The sequence below is a fragment of the Alexandromys fortis genome, unplaced genomic scaffold (genome assembly GCF_014885135.2).
Source record: "Alexandromys fortis isolate MF-2015 unplaced genomic scaffold, M_Fortis_MF-2015_v1.1 scaffold_37, whole genome shotgun sequence".
Lineage (NCBI taxonomy): Eukaryota > Metazoa > Chordata > Mammalia > Rodentia > Cricetidae > Alexandromys > Alexandromys fortis.
In genome coordinates, this window is record NW_026067914.1 from 340,324 (window position 1) to 362,229 (window position 21,906).

The window sequence follows — 21,906 nt, forward strand, 5'->3', positions numbered from 1 at the left end:
GGCTGGTGGCCTGTACAATCAGATGTCATATGTCCCCCTTTGCCATTGAGCCAGCCAGATATTACAACACACGACACCTGTTTTCTCTTTAGTTTCTCTGTCAGATGCTTCATTGCAGTGTGGAGAAAAGTAACAGATGTAGAAAATGAGTACCAGAGGGTGGGACCATGGCTGTGATAATCTGACTGTATGATTTATAAGCCTTTGGGATTGGTTTATAGGAAGAATGTGACAGAGTTGGAGCTGTAGGCTGGTTAAGCATTAGAATACTCTAAGCAGAACTTAATGTCACATTCTGGCGGGACAGTAGCGTACAAAAGACTAACAAAGGCAGTGAAGGCAACACTCATGAGGTTTCTGTGGAGTAAGGGTTTAATTGGGAGCTAGCTAGAGACTATTCATGTTATGCTACGGAAATAAATCAGGCTATGTTCTGTTTGCGTCCTGAAATACCTAGATCGAGGCAGAATTAAAAAGCAACAGACTAAGTTGTTTAAGAAACTTCAAGACAGCTTACCATCTAAACTCTGGCACGGTTATTGATCAATATTATTCGTAAGGTTTACAATGAGAAGTCAAAAGCGAGAGGCAGGACAGAATGATATGGAAACATGCATCTTGGAGTGTGAATACAGATAAAGTCGTGGACAGGGCAGAGGACATGCAAACCATGCTAGCGGTTGTTAAAGAGATTGGTATCATTAAAAAGAAAGCTTGAAATCTGAACCAGTACAACAAAATGATGTGTTGAGGGCAAGACCCCACCCATGTAACGAGACCTTACCCATCTTGCTCTCCAGGACACCACAATGCAAATCAAGGGTATGTGGGCACAGGAGTGGTCAGGGAGGCATAGGAGAGGGTAGTGAGGAGTAGATACGATCAAAATATACATGTAAGAAATTCTCAAAGAATAAATAAGATTTCAAAGGGGTTGAAAATGGACCGCCTGGAGAAAGGATACCGGAGAAGACTGAGCCTTAAGGGTATTCTAATGAGCAAAGATGCCAAGGGAGCTGCTTTCCCGGGTTCAGCAAGGCAGGGACTCAGGGTCCATGCAGCTGTGACACAAGGGAGCCAGGCTATGGCTTAACCTGGCAGCAGAACTCGACTTTCTCTACATGGCACTTCCATGCTTGAATCCTTGGTCTCCAGATGGTGGCATCGTTCTGTGAGGTTGAGGAACCTACTGGACATGGAACCTACCTGGCAGATAGGGGTTATAACCAGGCCTGTTGAATTACAAGCGGCTTTTGTTCGGACTCGTCTCTCAGATTCCATGTTGGCACCATGTAGCCAGCAGCTACTGCATGCTCCCTCTGCCATGCAACTCCCCGCCACCATGCCTTCTCTACCACGATGGACTGCATCTCTTCACACTGTCTACCAAAGCAAACCTCTTGCCTTGTAAATTGCTTCCATCGGCTCTTTTATTACAGTGATGAGGAAAATGGCCAAAGCATTGACAAAATTCCTCTCTCGGGTAGAAGTGAAGGCCCACTACTTAGGAAGATTCTCCACTCACGCTCAGTTTGTTTTTCTTTTCAAACACTTTCTTGCTTATTCTACAATGACAACAATCCTTCATCAATGCCCCCTGTGATTTCCTGAATCCGGCCTGAGCATAGCTGCATCAGAAATTCCAGTCTACTCACAATCCAAGCTCCCAGCTCACTTTGGCCCTGCCCTGATCTTTTATCTGCATTTCTCAAACACCAAGTTCCTGATTTTCTTGTTTTATTGGTCTCTGTATATTTCTGAACTTCCGAATATTTTTATTTTTCGTATATCTAGACCCACCCACGTCTTTGAGCAGAGAGTTAGAATAAACCCTTTTTTTCTTTTTGAGAGTCATAAATTCCCACACAAGAAGAGAGTAGCTTGGTTATCAAAGGAGAAAGACTGGAAACCACAAGAAGGTAGGAAATGGGGATTTATCTTTCTAATTTATCTGTAACTCTCAGTGTCCCTCATGGGAGATTAGCAGAAAAAGATTTGCTCTGGAGACCTACACTGAGAGCCTCCTTGTAGACGTCCCATGCTGATCCCAGAATTCAAGAGGCAATTTCAGAGTTTTACCTTCAAGATAAATTGAGGTTAAAGAAATTTCTCATTTTGAACTAGGGAAAAAAAAGTGTGTGTGTGTGTGTGTGTGTGTGTGTGTGTGTGTGTGTGTGAGAGAGAGAGAGAGAGAGAGAGAGAGAGAGAGAGAGAGAGTTTAAGTTTGTTTTTATTTTCCAGTATGTGATAACTACCTTGTAGAAAATCCTCTTCAAGGATTTTCAGGAGAGTTCAAAGCTTTTCTTGTTGATCTCATTAATGTTCGCAGCCAACTCCCGCCTAATCCCTAGAAATAAGGACGTAGACGAGAAGAGGATGACTGGAACGCAGTACTCTCCAGACGTGACCAAGCCCAAACTTATCTAATCACGTTGTAATCTCACCGGCTAAGCCTTTTCATCGAAACTCCCAGGAAATAACTGACGTGACCTTTTTAAATTTTGTATCATCTATTTCCTCTCCTTCTATGCGGGCTGCTATAATGAGCTGTGAAGTAGCCAACGACAACTGGTCTGACTATTGGGGTAGAGGAGAAGATTAAAGGCTAGATAATCAACAAAGCCAGTAAGAGTACAAGCGAGAAGTGGAGTACGCCAATACATATAGGACACAGGGCTTAAGAGCTTAAGAGGATGCCATCTTCTAAATAACTGCGTCCTCCAACACACACACAATTGGACTTTCACGGAAAGGCATGTTTCTTAACGTTAATGTCCTAGTAAGTTGTTACGTTAGTCACCTGAGATCCAGAAATGCAAGAGTGTTTTCTTGATAAGCCGTCAATGGCAGGACTGGTTTTCTCTTTATAGAAAGGAATCATTTTTATAGCCAGCCTCACTAAGAGCTTTTGTGATTCAACTTTAGTTCCCTGATGACTCGAACTGGAAGTTCAGGCCACCAATGCAAGAACCTAAGAGTGTACAACTCTATTTTGAGAGTGAAGGGGATAACAGTTTCAGGATTCCAAAGATGAACCAGAATGGGAGAAGGAATCTAAGATCTGAAAGACAGAATATTTTGTAGCTTTTAATCCAAGGCACAAATCAAGCATTGGCTCACCCCACATTTATCTGTTTAGAGTTTCTAAAGCCCACTTCCAATGGGCAGCCTTAATCAAGTACAAGTCCTAAAGGACTTGAATTTTGAAGGTTTGCTGTAGGAAAAGCCCAGAAATTACTATGCATAGTTCATTCATATAGATGAACTTGTAGGTCTTTATCTGTCAGACAGTTATCTGAGTGTGGTGCCAGGAATATTCTTTCTGGTCACATAGGCTTCCAGTGGAGAATTTTGAAAGCCAAGAATGGTTGGCAGAGGTGGTTGAAAGAAAGTCTGATCTGATTATAAGATCAAAAAGCATCACTGTAAAAATATCCAATACAATTAACTAAGGAGGAGACAATGTTCTTTTTTTTTATTGATTTTTATTGAGCTCTACATTTTTCTCTGCTCCCCTCCCTGCGAGAAAATGTTTTCGACGTTCCAATCCATGCTTCGTTGGCACCATTACATTGGACTGTTGGTGAGGTGGCACATCTTAGTGGAAACACATGAATGAAGAAGACAGCTAACTCCATTGGCCAGGAAGGTGTCCCACTCAAGGGCATGTCTTCAGTGGCTGAAGAGTATTTTCCAAGCACACCCTTCCACTAACTCCTACTTCTCAGTTTCTACCACTAATGACCCCCAAGAACAAAGGTCGTAACATACATGCCTTTGGGTCAAGGAGAAGATTTCATATCCAAACTATAATATGTACCAAGGAAGACATGAAGCCAGGTTTACTAAAAGTCTCTTTAACATACAACCAGAGTCAGAAAAATAAAACCAAACAGGAAGATGGACTGTTCTCCAGAGAAGACGGAAACAGATGGATCCTGACATAGTTTATGTTTCATTCATCCATTCAACATTTATTAAATGCCTTGCACATGCTGGGCTTTATTCCAGGCACAGAAGAGAGAGAGAGAGAGAGAGAGAGAGAGAGAGAGAGAGAGAGAGAGAGAGAGAGAGGAAAGAAAATCAACCACACAAGTAAACAACCAACCAATCAAAACCAAAACCAAAGCAAAACTACCCTCACAATCCCTGCTATCCCATTGCATACATACTTCAGGAAGTCGATTAGCTAATAAATGAGTAATAGACGGTGCTACAGAGAAAAATAATCATGACACGGTTAGGGATCGCTAAGGGTGGGTGAAGATGCTGTTCTTTCTAATAGACTGGTTAGAGATGCCGTAGTGAGGAGGAGATCTGGAAGGAAATAAAGAATGCATATGGCCGAAGGGAGGGCTTTCCGGTAAGCGAAAAGAACAACTCTCCCTGACATCTGAGAAACAACACAAGCAAGGAGTACAGTCTGTTTTACCACAACACAAGTTTCTGTGAAGGCCGGTTCAGAGGCTATCAGTAAATAGCAGGATGATGTTAGTATAACATAGAAAGAAGATTTCTCTTGAGAAGGAGGAGCCAGAATGGCTCTAGAATTGGAAGCTCAGCAGGTTTGCTGTTCTACATGACTTCATTCAGGAGGATTTAAAATGAGCACGAAAGCCCAGAGCGTTTTCTTCAGCAAGGTGTCTTCCCAGGACAGCTCTCTGCTCAGGGAAGACTATACTTTAATAGGTATTGCACTGATTCAGATCTCCATTGATCTGTGTGGTCTGGTCACTTCAGCGGGCATCTCCAGGATTCCATATTTGTATCTTAAAATAATATTTTGTAAGATGCAAGTGATTTGTCCCAATCTTAATTTTCTATAATGGCTATTACTTTTAAGATATGCTTTGTAGAAATCAAGGCTTTAGAACAGTGGTTCTCAACTTTCCTAACGCTGTGACTCTTTAATACAGTTCCTCATGTTGTGGTGGCCCCCAACCATAAAGTTATCTTGTGGTAGTAATTTTGCTACTGTTATGAATCATAATGCAAATATCTAATATGCAGTATATCTGATACGTGACCCCTGAGTTGTGACCCACAGTTTGAGAACCACTGCTTTAGAAGGACACATTAACAGTGACACAGGAGAAATGGTTGCCCAGATGATGTCAAGACTTTTCCAAAATCTGAAAAGAGCTTATAGGCCATCTCGGAGGCCTTTGAGTGAAGGTGTGAAATGATGTGATGTGCTTCAAATGAACTGAAGAGTGATGGAATGAAAACACAAGGAAGTAGAGAATGCTCAAGAGCCTTTGCTCTTAAGCCAGCTGAGTAAGGATGGTGGTTTGGGAACAAGATGGTAGTGATAGAGATGGCAAAAAAAAAAAAAAAAAAATGCCCGAAGTTTGATGATAAACCGAGGCAATGAGACAAAGAAAGGAGTTGATGTGAGCAACTGAAAGACACTGTTATCAGCTGAGGTGGAAATGGCTCAATTATGAGCTAGTTAGCTGGGTGATGGATTCTGCTTGAGTAAGATTAAATGTGAGTACCCATAAGGCATTCAAGTAGAGTTAGCAACAAAGTAGATGAATAGACAGGTCTAGAATGCAAGAGAAATGAAATTTGAGGTTTTGGTCTATAACCTGTTTAAAGCTACAAGAATAAAATATTTAGTCTCTCATAAAATGTTGATCTCCGCCCCCCCTCCAGCAATTCACTAGCTGTTGAGGCACAGACTACTTACAATTCTAGTGGCTTGATTTTTTTGGTTTTTAAGTATTGCCATGAGAGCTTGCATTTCTGGAACAGAAGCAGGGAGTTTATTGTGGTAAAGGGAGTTAAGAAAGAAAAAGAGAAAGAAGAAAGATAAAGGATAGAAAGGAATAAAGTAGACAGGGAGCAAAAGATGGGGAGGAGGAGGGAAGGGGCAGGGTCATGCTGAGGCTCAGTATTGAGATATCCTAAACACTGGAGGAATAATGAACAAAACACAGAGGTTTAGTGGGAGGAACTGTGATCTTTGAGAGACACAGAGAAAGGTATGTTCTCAGTGACGAATACAGTGAATCAAATGGGCTAAGTGAGATGGAAATTGGTTACAGCATGCCCAAAGGATCTGGGGGCATGAATGTTATGGTGACCAAGCGTGACCCTCACCTCTGCCCTGGCTTCAATAGTATAGAGCAAGTTCTTAAAGGGTTTTACTGAAGAGGAAAAGAAAAAAAATGGGCAGTGGCTAATGAAAGACACTAAATCAACAATTATGTATTTACATTTTTGCAAGATTAGATAGCATGTTTGCATGAAGTCTGGAACAGTCTGGGGAGATAATGCTAGAAGAGGAGGGAGAGAGCGATTGAGTTAATGTCCCTGAGTATAAAGCAAGAGAGGGAGTAAGGGTCACACAGAGGGTTCGCATTTAATAGAGGTTCTTTGTTAACAGAAGGGGGAAACTATTGGATGCTTGGAATGGGACATGTAGAGGTTTGGCAGAGTGAGTTTGTGGAACACCTTGGATTACTGCTGATTTATAAGAAGGATAAGTTCTGGATCTTGAGGTAGGTTGTCTCCTAATTTTCTGAGAAATCACCATGCTGATATCAAAAGGGATTGTACCAATTTGCACTCCCACCGGCAATGGAGGCATGTTCCCTTTACCCCACATCTTCTCCAGCATAAACTGTCATCAGTATATTGGATTATTTATTCTTTTGATGACCAAGTTCTTGAATTCTTTGTATATTTTGGAGATCAGTCCTCTGTCTGATGTGGGGTTGGTGAAGATCTTTTCCCATTCTCTAGGCTGCCGTTTTTGAGTATATACCCAAAGGATGCTCAATCATACCACTAGGACATGTACTCAGCTATGTTCACAGCAGAATTATTTGTAATAGCCAGAACCTGGAAACAACCTAAATGTCCTTCAACTAAGAATGGATAAGGAAAATGTGCTATATTTATACAATGGAGTGCTACACAGCAGAAAAAAAAACGACATCTTAAAATTTGCAGGCAAATGGATGGATCTAGAAAACATATTAAGTGAGGTAACCCAGACTCAGAAAGACAAATATAATATGTACTCACTCATAATTGACTTTAGACATAAATCAAAGAATACAAGCCTACAATTCACAATCCCATAGAACCTAGACAACAAAGAGGACCCTAAGAGATACATACGTGGATCTGATCTACATGGGAAGTAGAAAAAGACAAGATATCCGGAGTAAATTGTGATCATGGGGATCACGGGAGGATGTAGGAGGGGAGGGGAGAAAAAGGGAGGGGAGCAGAGAAAAATATATGCTCAATAAAAACAATTTTAAAAGATAAGGTTAAGTGTCCAGAGGTAATATGTAGTAAACAAGGCAAACTTGAAGATAAGGGAAGAGATGTAAAATAATTGTCTGAGGATAGGAAAGGGAATAGACTGGGCAAATATGGGGAGTTGTCAGACATTAGCAATAAACAGCTCGGTATATTAAAGGGAGCCATATACAGAAGGCAAGTCATTATAATAATTTAGTTTTTCTCCATTACATTGAACCCTGAAAATTGGCATTATAAGGGAAAAGCCATAAAATTAATCTGGGTTGACAATTAACCAGGCAAATGTATGATGAAGCAAAAGACATAAAATATTACAACAACAAACCATGGAAAACTCTGTAATACGGGATCATTTATTTCTTCTCGGATGCTGCAAGGGGAGATAACCGATATTATACACAAATGAATTGTGTATAGTAAATACACAATTTGATTCATACATTGTGATAAATGCAAATTTCATCACACAGTGATTTTTTTTCCTTTTTCTTAAAGATTCATTTTTGTATCTATGTGTGTGTTTGCCTGTATGTATGTGCATATGCATATGGGTGCCCCTAAGGCCAGAAGAGGGTGTTAGAGTCCCCAGGGCTAGAGATAGATCTGAGTCACCAGATGTAGATTCTGGAAACAGAACTCCAATTCTCTGACAAAACAGCAAGGACTCTTTATGGCTGAATGATCTCTCCAGACCCCCATCCTTTTCTTTTTTAAAATATTTTCTTTCCAAATTGGTAATTCAATATAACACCAAACAAACTACCCTTTGGGAGATGGATAGAATGGATAATAACCTCATTTATGGGGCAATGGAGCCTCTTTTGCGGCTCTCCATTCATAAAGACATGTCAGTCAGGCTTGTAAATGACACGTCCATGCTCTGGCAGACGTGTGGGCAAAAGCATCACCATACAGTTGTGAAAACATTTGCAAATCATTTTCAGCATCTGCCCATACTGGACCTCCTTACCAAGCAACCACTCCGTTCCTAGCTATAGCACTTTTTGATGAGCGTCTCAGTGGAGTTTATCTATTATTTTCCCCCCTCTTTGTTTATTCTGCATTGGGCAGAAATAGGAGTCCAGGCTCCACAGTCCTTAGAAGTAAGGCTGGGGCAGGCTGAGGTGATCAGCAATTCTCTTGGCTGCCATCATGTGCCTACAAACATACTTGGAAGAAAGTATCAGAAAGTGGAGATTAAACCAAGATCAAATGAGGTCAGGGCTCTGAATTCCTTAAATATACCATTCTTTTATTGGCAGAATCTGAGTTTTAAAATAGCATTTCTAATCTGGGCTATTTTTTCCTGGTTGGCCCAATACCCAGCTCTATATTCCAGAAGCTGGGTGCAGTGGACAGCGTCTTCAGACTCATTTTCTGCTTCACTTCTTATTTGGGCTGAACAATGAAGATCAGAAGAAGGTTGGAAGAGAAGCCAAGGATGCCTTTCCCATTCTTCCACATCCTAGATGAGCCCAAGTCTCTCCAGAACTTCCCCTTCGGACACACAGCCTCTGCCATGTGTGTCCACTCACCCAGGACTATGGTCATTGCATTTCCTGCTATAGTGGCTTCAGGCCCATAGGTGGTCATAGCATCCCATCCCAGCTAGGACCCTTGAGCCTAAACATTCTTTGCTGGTGACTTCAGTCACACCTACCACTTCACTAAAGTCTCTGTAGCCTTCTGAGTTCTTTTTTCTTTTCTTGACAGGACCATTTCAAATTCTGCCACCTGTAATTCTACAGCTGCACCTCCATGCTGAAGCTGCTTCATCATAGGACCACTGAGGAAGAAAGGGAATTGCCAGACATATACCAAACATAGACTATTTGCTGAGACCTTCCTTCAGTTAGCCTGGGTGAATTTGTAATAACCAATTTGAATTAAAAGCGGAGTCAAAAAGGGTTAACAGACCACTGGCTGTCATGAATAGAATCCAAATAACTATACAATAAAAGTTTCACTTCCTAAATCGAATGTTATCTACAAAGGCTAGCTATCTTCTGTACACCGAGTGAACTTGAAACTGGGATCAGTTTGATGAAAGGACTGACTTGACAATTACTGTGCGAGTCATTACCTTGTTGGAAAGACCACACTGACCTACAAAAGGCCCCAAGATTCTGTGTTGGAGAAAGAAACACATACAAAATAAAGAAATTTGAATATACTTCACAAGTTTCCAACAGTAGCAAGTAGCCGATTCGAGAGCTAATTTGTGCTAAATGTCATTAGATTAGTAACATAATCTCATATTTATCCAAGATTAGCTGTTTGGTTACAAACACTGGGGTCAAAGAATACTGCAGTTAATTTTCAATGAATTTGCTTCATAAACATCTGTTAATAATTACAACCCTCCTTCCTTGTAAGGACCTAGACTTTTAAGATCCTGAAAGTCTAGGGAAAATTCTGCTATCATCCAGGTGTATTTAGGTCAAGTTCCTTTTATAGATCTATGAATGCACACAATTTATTATTCATTTATAAGATATGCAGCACTCTGGCATCAGTGACACACACACACACTTGTATTAATATCTCATACATATGATATCTGCAAATTTATTCTAGTTCTAGGCCAAAAATTTTGTGTCATGGAAAGTAAAGGAAATAAAACTTGTATGTTAATAACACTTTTTAGTTTTTATTACTAAGAGGTAGAGTAGAGGAGGGAATTGTATCATAAAGCAAAACTTAGATATACTTCTTCCAGTCCCTTTATCTTGAACCCCAATTTTACTATCTACAATTTAAAAGCATCATTATTTTTGTTTCAAAGAGACAATTGGTTGTATAAGTGCAAAGTCTTACTTTGAACCAGATATTGTGAAAGAAAAAAATCCATATCTAATGCATTTATAAATTGAAGATTACATTCTGATGTCAAATATATTAGATCAGAAATTTGCACATTTATAATCTGACTAACAGGAGAAGGTTATTTATTCCCCCAATTTATTATATTCAGTGAACAATACAAGAATATAAAGAGCCTATCAGAGCTCTTAGCTCCCACAGAAATCCTTAATAAATGATGGTGTTTTGTTGTGGCCACTTCTATTGGCATTATGAAGTGTACACTGAGGCTTTTATTCTAAAGATTTTGTTTCAAAACACTGAGTAGTTTGGGAGGGAAAATAAGTCATAAAGTATCTGTTCTTTTTAGTTTACAAATGATTGACAGGGACAGTATGAAAAAGTAGCTTGCCAAAGGTAAACAATTATTGGCCAAATCTAAGACCCATTTCTGACAATTATGTGATCTCATAAGGATAAATGGGTTAAAATCTGGGAGCTACCTACAGCTCATGACTGTGTGATTCTAAATAATGTCTCCTTGCTTTCATAACTGTGAAGGATCTTTAACTTTGCTTTTAATTGTTAGGCCTTCTTTTTCTTTTTTCCTTTCTCTCACTTTCTTTTATAAAATAAAACTCTGGATTCCAAGATTGCAAGTACAATCTTACCTATTTTTTAAAAACATACATAATAGAGGGCTGGGGACTCGGTGGATGATTAAAAGCTGTTTGCCAAATGTATGATCTGTAGCACTTAAAAAAAAAAGAAAGTTATAAGTTTCAAACCAGACCAAACCAAAAGTCAAACACCAAATCAAGTAGAGCATGCACAGAACTGTTCAAGTAAGGACTCGTACACGGACTCTGTCCTTTACCTGGACATGTTTCCTTCCTTGTTTTATCATTCTTGATTCAGCAGTGCCAAGATTGGCCGTGAACAGGATTCTCCATAACTCCAAGAAATCGATTTCCGACATAGATTCTGCTGGGCCCATGCCAGTCCTGCTTTCTCTAAAGGCAGACAGCTCGCAACATGCATGCTTACTGTCCCCGAGGCATGGAAATCCCGAGAAATCTGGCCTTGAAATAGAGAAACTGCTTCCAACTGGGACACTTGACTCAGTTTTAAAGTTAAATATTCAAAAAATCCAGAACATTCTTTAGCTAAGAGGGGGTAGGGCTAGCTCACACTGACATTCTCTTTTCACATTTAAAGAGAAAAGAATTTTTTCTTGAGATAGTAAGGAGGTAGAATCACTAAAGAAAACCAAAACTAAGGGAAATCTGGAAATGAAAAAATTAGGAACTCAAATAGGAATCTTAGAAGCAAACCTCAATAACAGAATACAGAAGATTAGAAGACAGAATAGAAGACATGACAGAAGAAATGGATACATTTGGTCAAAAAAATGTTAAATCTAAAAGTATCCTGGTACAAAACACCCAAGATGTCTGAGACACTATGAAAAGATCAAATCTAAGAATAATAGGAATAGAGGAAGGAGAAGAAATCCAGGTCAAAGTCACAGAAAACATTTTCAACACAATCATAGAAGAAAATTCCTCTAACCTAAAGAAGGAGATGCCTATTAAGGTACAAGAAACATACAGAACAGCAAATGTACTAGGGCAGAAAACAAATTTCCATTGGCACAAAATAATAAAAGCATAGAACAAAGAAAGAATATTAAAACTTGTAAAGGAAAAAAGACCAAATAATATGTAAAGGCAAATCTAATAGCATAACACCTGACTTCCCCATGAAGACTTTAAAAGGAGAAAGTCCTGGACAGGTGTTCTACAAACCCTAAGTGATCACAGATATCAGTCCAGATGAATATACCCAGTAAAACTGTCTATCACCATTGATGAAGAGAATAAGACATTCCATGATAAAACCAAAATTTAAGCAATCTTTACAAATCCAACCTTACAAAAGGTGCTAGAAGGAAAACTCCATCCAAAAAAAAATGTTAATCACAACCAGGGAAAACACAAGGAATAAATAATCCCAGACCAACAAATTATTATCAAAAGAGGGGAAGCACACACACCCACCACCACCAGCAGCAGCAGCAACAAAATATACAGAAATCAATAATCACTGCTCATTGATATCATTCAATCAATGGTCTCCCCAATAAAATGACACAGACTAACAGAATGAATGTGAAAACAGATCCATCCTCCTGCTACATCCAAGATATTCTTAATATCAAGGATAGATGTCACCTCATTGTCAAGGGATGGACAATGATATTCCAAGCAAACAAACCGAAGAAGCAAGCTGGTATATCCATTTTCATATCTAACAAAATAGACTTCAAATCAAAACCATTCAAAAGAAATAGGAAAGGACACTAAAGACTCATCAAAGAAAAACACACGAAGAGGATATTGCAGTTCTTAACATCCAAGCACCAAACACAAGGGCACCCAAATTCATGAAAGAAATACTAATACAGCTTAAATCACACACTGACCCTCACACAGTATCCCAGTCTTACAATAGTAGACAGGTCATCCAGACAAAAACTAAACAGAAATATGTTTTACCTTTCTTGTTTTTTCTTGTGTGTGTGTGTGTGTGTGTGTGTGTGTTTCTATATGAAGCTGAAACTTGCTCTTTCAAGATAATGTGAAGAATTGTGTTAGAATTTTGTTGGGGATTGCACTGAATATGTAGATTGTTTTGGGTAGAATGGCCATTTTTTCTATATTAATCCTACTGATCATGAGCATGAGAGATCTTTCCATCTTTTGATACCTTCTTCAATGACTTGAAAGAGATTATCAGCAGGGAAGGGGAGGAACAAGGGAATGAGGGAAGGAATACAGGGAGAGACAGTTAAAATTAAGGACCATTTGAGAGAGGTAGTATGAAGACACAATTCAGTAGAAGCTTCCTAAAATATATACATATATGAAGGTAATCTAAATGAAATCACCAAATAATGGGAGAGACAGAACCTCAAGTGACCATCTCTTGTTACCAAATAGTTTCCAGTATTAGGACTATGCTACATGCAGTTGAATTGTTGCAATTGGGCAAAGAGTTTCCACAGGAACCACCAAGGCAACCCAGGCTATTGCCAAGACTATATGCCGCTCTCTCTCCACAAAATGATAGAAAGGCCTCATTGCTGAAGATAACACCCTCACAGCTCATTGAATATGGAGAAGTTGAGCTCGTGCCTATATAAGATCTTCACCCCTGTGTCAATATCTTTGGTATAGAAAGGCACTTTGCATGCTACCAAAGGAGAAATATAAGCACCAGCCCAGTCACAAACCATTTAATCTACAATGGTGTCCTATCTACATGATATGATAATTCAGTGGTGACACAAAGCTTTTGGAACTAAGCAAACAATATCTGATTTGAGTGAACACCAACTCCATGAGATAGAACCTAGAACTGATATTTCTTGGATGACCAAGAACCTGAGACTAGATAGCTCAGATTCCTAGGGTAACACCAAATACCATTGTTCTAAGAAAAAAAAGAATATAGACATAAAATGACTGCAGGTGTCATTATTCTATATTCATAGATTAGAGCCTTGCCCAACGATTACCAGAGAAGCTTTCTCCTACAGCAAATGGGAACAAAGATAGAGACCTATAGTCCGATATTATGCAGAAAGTGAGAGAACATAGATCACTCAGCCCTAAATGGAATGTCTCCATCAAATCCCTCCCTCTTTTGGGGGCTAATGGAGCCCCTAGGTAGAAGAGGTAGAAAGAGTGTAAGAGTCAGGAAAGAGGGAGGACACCAAGAGAACAAACGCTTCTAAGCCAATAGAATCCGTGCACACATGAACTCACAGAACCTGCATAGGTGTGCACCAAATAGGATCCAAGAGCGGAGAGAAGTGGAAACATGCCTTTATCCCTAGACCAGGAGCATGCTTCTATTAATAACCACTTGCCAATGAAAATTTCGTTTTTGCCAAGGGACTCTCGGGAGGAGGGTGGAACAAGCTACTGTCAAGGGTAGGCTGCATGCCCAGAAGTAGATGGGCAACAGAAAATGATCCCAAATGGCATCCTTGGAGGTTCTTTGTCTCATAATGTCATGTCAGGGCTCTTCCTTTTTTAATGTTAAAATATCTTATTTTTTATTTTATTTATATATTCTCTTCTCTCTTTTTACCGTAAAGATCCTCTGCATATATATTGTGACATTTTGGTGTTTTTATGAGATTCCCCAGTGTGTGAATGAGTGGGTCTCTGTTTCTTGTGCCTTCTCTTGGTCTCTTTTCCTTCTGTTTGTTTGTTTTGTCCAATTCTGAAGTGCTAGTTTTTTTTTTTAAAAAATCTTACCATTTTGATTGTATATTTTTATTATTGTTCTTTATAAAGCTGTTCAATTTCTAATTAGAGATAGAAAGGAGTGGATACAGATGGAATGGAGTGGGGGTAAAACTTGGAGGAGTGGAAGGAGGGGAAAATTGTGATAGGAAATATTATATGAAGAAAAATGTCTACTTTTCAATAAAAAGGCGAAAACTTCTAAAAGTCATTCTTGGAAAGGTTCTCTGGTTGAAGTCTATAGCATCCTTCTCTTAGCCAGAAAAAGTCCTGAGCCTCTGGAAGAACAAATTGAGTGTTGTGAAGTCGTGTTGGGATGTCCGAGCAACAGAGTCTGGATAAAGCAGGATACTGCACATAGTCTCCTCTTTTGCCTTTTGTCTTTGTAATTGCCTTGCTTCTTTTCTCTAGGTTGACCCTGTGAGTTCACTTCCCATGAAAAGCAGACATGCAGTCTGGTGAAATGGATCAATGCCTATTCTCAGCTATAATCTAGTTGCTTGTTCTCCTGACCCAAATTCAAATGCACCATTTAACCTAGACAATTCATGCAGAATTATGTTTTCTAGTTTCATTAAACTTTGAAGGGAAGTTCCAGCAGACCATTCCATGTTCAGCACAATTCACTAAAAACCTGACTGCTGATGCCTGTCGGGGCTCTGGGTCTTACTCTTACAAAACCAGAGATGAGATTTGCTGATGCACATTCTAATGCGTATCTGAGGTTTGTCCAGTTAGTGCTGACAGTCATCAGCTTAGGGCATTCGGGTAAAACTTCCTTCATGTTTGCCCAAATTTCCCACACCCTCTCTTTTATCCCATTTCTTTTAATTATAGATAGATACAGGTCTGCTGTTTTGTACTTTAACCAGTTTCCTGAGAACACACAGACTAATTCCTGATGTTATTCTTACAATATCTGCAAACCCTTCTTTTTAACTCTGTCAATTCTTTGAGGAAATGCTTCCTTATTAAAGAGGCATTTCCTGGTTATTCTAACAAACTAACTCATTCATCCAACCCTGCTTCACTTCCTCCCCACACACTTTACCCCTTTGTCATATTTTGTTTTTTCCCCTGGCATTTATTTCTACATAATATAATATGTATTTTTACGTGTCTCCAATCATAAAAAGTAAGAAAAGACTTTGACATAATCATTGGGGAGTTGGTATTACCTACAACATCAGGCTCTTACTTAATAATTGTTAAATGCATAGACAGTGTCCACAAGGATTCTTCATTTTTTGTTCTTGTCAAAATGTGACTGTGTAGTCTGCCATGTCTTAGGTTAGTACACCACATCTGTTTCAATCAGTTCTTAAAGCAGCTAGCTAGAAATAGGTTGCCACTCCACCCCTTAGACAAGCTTTATTCTGTTTTGTTTTTAAACAAATCATGTGCTTATTTTAATAGCACATTCCACATTTTGGCACTGTACCCATTTCTGAATGAGATCATTCATTTTCAGCCCCAAAACAAGGTCAAAGGCATTTCCTGGTCTTTCAATAACTTTTCTACCAAACCACAGTAGGAAGTTTTCTTTAGGTTGCACAGAAGACTGAGCATGGGGAGAGATTTGGGATATGACATCAGGAAAGCAAGCTCCCTAACTGCCTAACCGTGGTAATCATAAGTGAAAGTCAGATAGCCTGAGGCACTCAGCAGGCATCAGGCTGCAATGTTCAGTACAGCTGTAATCAAAACTTGTACACAACAGTAAAACATGCTCCACCTTTCACCCAGTGATGCTCCCATTCCCAACTTGAACACTGTATAAACTTGATATTTTTCTGTTTTATTTTTATTTGTTTAGATCAAGAATTACACGGAGTAAACAAGATACACACACACACAGATAGAGGAGGAAGGAAAGAGGGGGGGCAAGGAAGAAAGGGAGAGTCACGTGAGGAGAGGAGAAGAGAGGAGAGGAGAGGAGAGGAGAGGAGAGGAGAGGAGAGGAGAGGAGAGGAGAGGAGAGGAGAGGAGAGGAGAGGAGAGAGGAGGCACATGATTGGGCAAGCACATGCTGCAGATTTTAGATGTGTAATTAGTGGTTTGCTCCATGAATGAAATGAGTACACAGGGATGGTCACACCGCACCAGTGGGATGGATCAGTCACGTGACCTAGTTTGTGATCACCAACCAAATGGACATCCCAATGCTGCATGCAAGTAGGAAGAAAGTGAGTATTTCAAGACATTGTTTCTTCAATGTCTTAATCATAATTTATTCAAGAAACAAAATTCCTAACTGTGATTAGGCAAGTGAGCAGAAATCAATCATCCACAGTTGGCTGATACTATGCAATCACATGCTAAAAGAACAAACAAATGCATATTTGTGGATGCCAAAGCAGAGACAAATTGATGTTTTCCTTAATTTTTGTGCTTTTGGTTGGAAGAACATTTTAATTTTTCTTTCTTTGTCTTTTTTATTCCTTGGATTTTTAAAATTGTCATGAATGTAATTTTAAACATTTCACTCAATAAAAATGATATATTCCAAGCCTATAGTTTTGAAAATGCCAGGCTGTGGCTTGAAAGTCTGAGGCTTATTAGAGATATTTGTGCTGTAGACTATATTCTCCAGACCTCAGCATCTTGGCCTTTAAAATGAGAGAGATGGACATGAAAGTCTCTGATGATGTCCCTCTCTGCTTTTTTATTGGAAACTGAGTCTGGGATGTAATTTATGACAGGAATAAGAAGGGGGAAGAGAAGGCAGAGGAATAGGAAGAATATAAAAGAGGAGGAAGAGAAATAAGGAGGAGGAGAAGGTAGAAGAGGAGGAGGAGGATGCAGAGGAGGAGGAGGAAGAAGAAGAAGAAGAAGAAGAAGAAGAAGAAGAAGAAGAAGAAGAAGAAGAAGAAGAAGAAGAAGAAGAAGAAGAAGAAGAAGAAGAAGGAAGAAGAAGAAAGGGCTCACTATGTAGTCCAGGCTATCTGTAAACTCACTGTGCCCCCACCCCAGTCTCCAGGGTACTTGGATTATACTGATGTGCCATCATGCCTAGCTTTCTGCTTTCTAAATAATTTATTCTCACCCATTGAGTTTTTATATGAGATATGATGGACAAACAGTGGTACTATGTCTAGAAGTCTGGCTCATGTCTTAGAATTTCAGCAGTGTAACTTGTAGACTGTCTTATTTGTAAAAAATTCCTATCTTTAGAGTATCTTTTTCCTCTGGGGAAGAGAGTAGGAATCAAATTCAGCCTCTTCTTTTTCCTGGAAGAGAATCCTAGTGCACAATTTTGTTTAATGCAAGGGTGGGGTGGGTGTTGTCACCCAGTAATGAGAGACCAAAGATGCTCTCAGGACTGTATGCTTTTTCCAGAACAAAGAAATGTCCAGACCTACATGTCAATGGTATCAAGACTGAGAAATCTTGGTCTAGAGAGAGAAGCTTTAAATTGATGATGGCTTGGTCAGGTTCATGATAAATGGATAAAATAGGAGTTTAGGGGTTACCACTTTCTTTTCATGTCAAATGGACCCTATGAATAAACATATGTGGCTTAATAAGTTTTTATGGGCAGCTTCTACATCAGTAAAATGAGAGAAGAACTTTATTTAAATACAAGCCGAGTTAAATATTCTCTACATGTTTTATAGTAAATCTTAGAGGCTTCACTTTTTAAAAAAAAACTAAAATATTTAGACATGATTGGATATAACAGAGCAGAACTACTGAATTCAGGATCATTTCTTCCCCAAATCCTTGTAGCTAAGCACTGATCTCACTACAGTTAACACTCAGTGTCCCCCTTCCAGTGTAGAATTGGGACTAAGAGCCAGCCTTTTCTGCAGCGCCTACTACATCTTGGATGTAAAAAGAACTGTGCCAGTTTTTAAAGCATGGGATTGTCTCTGAGCAAATTACCCAGTTTTGAAGATGAAGTCAAATAATGGAGTACTTCCCACACTGAACTCCAATGCTTTGAAATTGTTTCACCGTAAATGAGTCTAAAATATAACCCGCACATCTTTGCCTTTTATATCACATGGTACTGAGCTTAATTGTCTCTTAGTGGTTTTTAGATGTCACTGTAAAGGCGATTAGCTGTCAGCCTGTGCCAGGAGCAGTAGTTCAAGCACAGCACTGTTTTTTAAAAAGAACTTAAGTTTCATATTGCCTTAGGGTGTCAGGGGAAAATGATACTCGTTGTTTCGAGTTCCCTGCCTTCACAAATTCATCGGGCGAATGACAACAGACTCCTAGAAGTAAAACGCTGTGAGGGCCTCAGTTCCCTCTTCCAGTCTACCTGCTTAGAATTATTTAGCGAAGCTTGGCTGGCGGAGATGGCCAAAGCATGTAAAATAGCCTTTCACATTAGTTTGGTATTTTTTTTTAACACTCACTAAATGTCCGCATGTCATAGTCTGAAAACTTCTTTTTCGCAATTATTTAATTTTGTCCTTTTGAGAACCCTATGAGGTAGGTTCAAGAATATATTTATTCCAATACAAACAGAGATGACTGAGGCAGAGAAGTCTTAAGTCATTTGTATAAATGGCAGAGTTCTGATTTAAAGCCAGGTGATCTGACCCCAGAACTTTGTTTTAACCACAGTTGAAGAGGCTGCAAAATATTAAGCTGTGGACTGCGGGCTGCAGGCTGCGGGCTGAATATAGTCCACTGACAGGTTTTGTTTGGCTCAGGAGACTGTAGTAGTGTTGGGGGTAGCCATCTATACCTGGGCAGCTTGCACAGTCTCTGGTAATGAGATGGTATCTTTCCTTTGACTTGCACAGATATGGGGTTGACACCAGAAAAGGGGTGTTGTCTTCTAATTTGGATAAAGGGGCCCCAGATGAGCTAGCGATATCCCTGATTGTCAACACTAACAAAGTGTTGGTGCAATTTCGAGGGAGCTAATATTCCCTCGAAACTGCAAATGGCTGACTTCCATGAAAAGGTAAGGAAACCTGATGAGTCAGAACAGCACTGCAGGTGGCAGCAGTTTCCTCTACAAGGGGCTCATCCCACATGTTTATAGGAACTGCCAGACTTTTGCGTTCTTCAAGTTGTGACCTCTGTAGAGCACAGTTGACCTATGGAATTTCGTATTTTTTTTTTTTTTTTTTTTAAAACCCTCTCCTGTTTCCGTGGTCTGCCCGTGGTCCTGTAATTAAGGTTCCTCCCTTATGCAGATGAACAGAAAGTTAGTCTAGCTCTCCTTAGTTGACTGATTCCCTCAGGTGACCAACAGGGTAGATTCAGTTTTCCTGTGCAAGCTGTTTTATAGGACACACTGTTCTCTTGTGGTTCCATGCCTGGCAGAGAAGCGGAAAAGAGAAGAAGAAAAAAGAAACATAACTTTGCTGTCGGTATCAGGTGTCTGACAGTTGTTCCACTTGGAGCACTTCCCTATCTACAGGGAAATTGGACGCAGGAGCATTTTGCATTTTAAAGGTACCTCTGTTTGTTTTCGCTTTTTAGAGCAAAACAAGCATGGCTCAGGCCTGTAGCTTGTGGGCAACTGGAAGAGATGGGATTTTGCTGAGTGGACAGTAGGCATCTGCTGAGTGCCAGGCACTTTCCTCTCCAGCTTGAACTTCAGCACATGGCCCTTTTTCTCTGCCAAACCAAGGGGATCCAGTAGTTCCACACAGCCTTCCTGTGCCCTTACCACAGGGATGGCAGCCCTCATCTGCAGCGACACCTGATACCCAGTAAGGATATGGATGGAGGGCATCATCGTCTGTCTCCATGTCTGGCTGAGGATACACTTGGCAATGGCACCCTTCACTGGAGTTCCCTTTATTTCACTGTAGACTCAGAGGGAAATCATTTCGCCTGATGGATCTCTGTTTCACGCCCAGGATATCAGAGAGTCTCCAGACCTTTACTCTGTCAAGCTCATCTGAAGCCCTATAAGTGTTTGGACCAGAGTTTCAACTTTTAAGTTTGACTTTTTAAACTGAGACTTATTTGGTGATAATTCTCCCCTGTTTGGGGGTCTTCAGAACACGTTTATAAAAAATTGAGATGACAATGGACTCAGGTTACTGAAAAAAAAAATATCTCTTTAGTAAAAAGAAAATCCCAAGAGTCAATGAAGTGTGTATCAGCTGAGGGCACCAACCAAGAATCTGAGGAAGAAAACAGGCCTGGCTGGATCGTCATCCATTTGCATTCATTCTTTACCTGGTGCCTCATTACCTACAGAAATGATGTTTGGATCTCCCGCAGCTATTCTGTGAGCCTAAGGAATAGGTTAACACTGTCTGAATTACGTAGCAGAAAGATAAAAGCTCATGCCATTATTTATGAGAATATAGAATTTACAGTATGGGAATTGTATTTATTTTCTGAGTCTTAATATCACAAGGTATGACATTACTCCCCCCATACAGGATTTTTAAGAAGATTAACTAAATGAAACATGCATATGAAATTGCCTCTAGATGACAGAAATAAATCCATCCAACCAACAAATACATTTTTACTTTTTCTTATTTACCCTTCCAACCACATCTCCAAGTCAAGGGAAAATTCACCCAGAGCTACTTGTTACTGGCTAATACTTTTACAACAGGCTTCTGACTGAAGAGTGGTTTTGACCTGATGTCTGTTGGCACAGATCTGTCCTTGAATAAACACGGTCCTAGGGACATGAAAGAGAGTCCCTTCAATGTCAGCAGCATCAGCCGAAGGTAAGCAGTAGGCTGGGCCATGCCAGGCTGAGGCAGAGAGGTGTGGCATTGCTGGAAAGGGAAGGGAACAATGTCTAAGAGAAAGTAAGCTCCAGAAGTTTCCCAATCTTCTCACAGTCTAAGATGTTTGTCTTCTTGGGAAAATGGAGAAACAAAAAGGAAAAATTAGCCACGGTTTGGTTCCATGTCCCAGAGGCATAGAAACAGAGAAAGACCTACATTTCTTTCAACATCTAAAAGCATGCATATTATTTTGGCCGCCTGCCTGTTTACTTGGGAATAGGTAGCTCTTTTCTAGGGTTTTGCACTTTTAAGAGAGTTACATAATTCTATAATTTCTCTTTTTTTTTTAGCTAGCAGCTTTTTCTTTTTTTACATTTTATATTAAATCAACCTGCTACTTAATTTCTTAAAAGAGAGGTCAGCGAAGTTGTCTGGTAAGTATTCTAGGCTTTATTATCCATAATAGCATGCATAGGTTCTGTGTTTCCTTTGCTCATCTGTCCGAAGAGTGAATAAGTACAGGTAATACGCATTGGGAAGGGCTGTGTTTCCATTAAATAGCACAGCCCCAAACTGGTGGCTTACAGCTTTGCAATCTCCGCTTTCAAGGATACTGGACCTGTGTGAAACCAAACGGCAAATATTTGGTAATAGGTTAAGTCCTTCCTGCCAGGAATCATTACCATAAAACAAGCTAAGCTACAGGGCTTGCCTAAAAACCCATCACTAAGAAAGAAATAGCCTGGCAAGAAACAGTCATTAGACAATGGAATCAGCACTGCGACCAGCGGGTCCAGGATCAATGCAAAAGGCGATAAGCAAGGAAAAGCAGAGAATTCAAC

The 21,906-nt window shown here is 39.8% G+C and overlaps 1 protein-coding gene across 4 annotated transcripts in view; it reads right to left on the reverse strand.

The window, feature by feature from the left end:
• The window catches only part of Ghr (growth hormone receptor), a 231,504-nt gene that overhangs the window by 156,732 nt on the left and 52,866 nt on the right, over positions 1 to 21,906 (reverse strand). The window contains exon 1 of one of the 4 annotated variants that reach the window (XM_050139024.1): positions 2,256 to 2,275. The exons of the other annotated variants lie outside the window; for them this stretch is intronic. The gene's annotated coding sequence lies outside the window, so the exon portion shown is untranslated. Of the gene's footprint in view, positions 1 to 2,255; positions 2,276 to 21,906 lie in introns of those variants that run through there. 4 annotated transcript variants of the gene reach the window in all.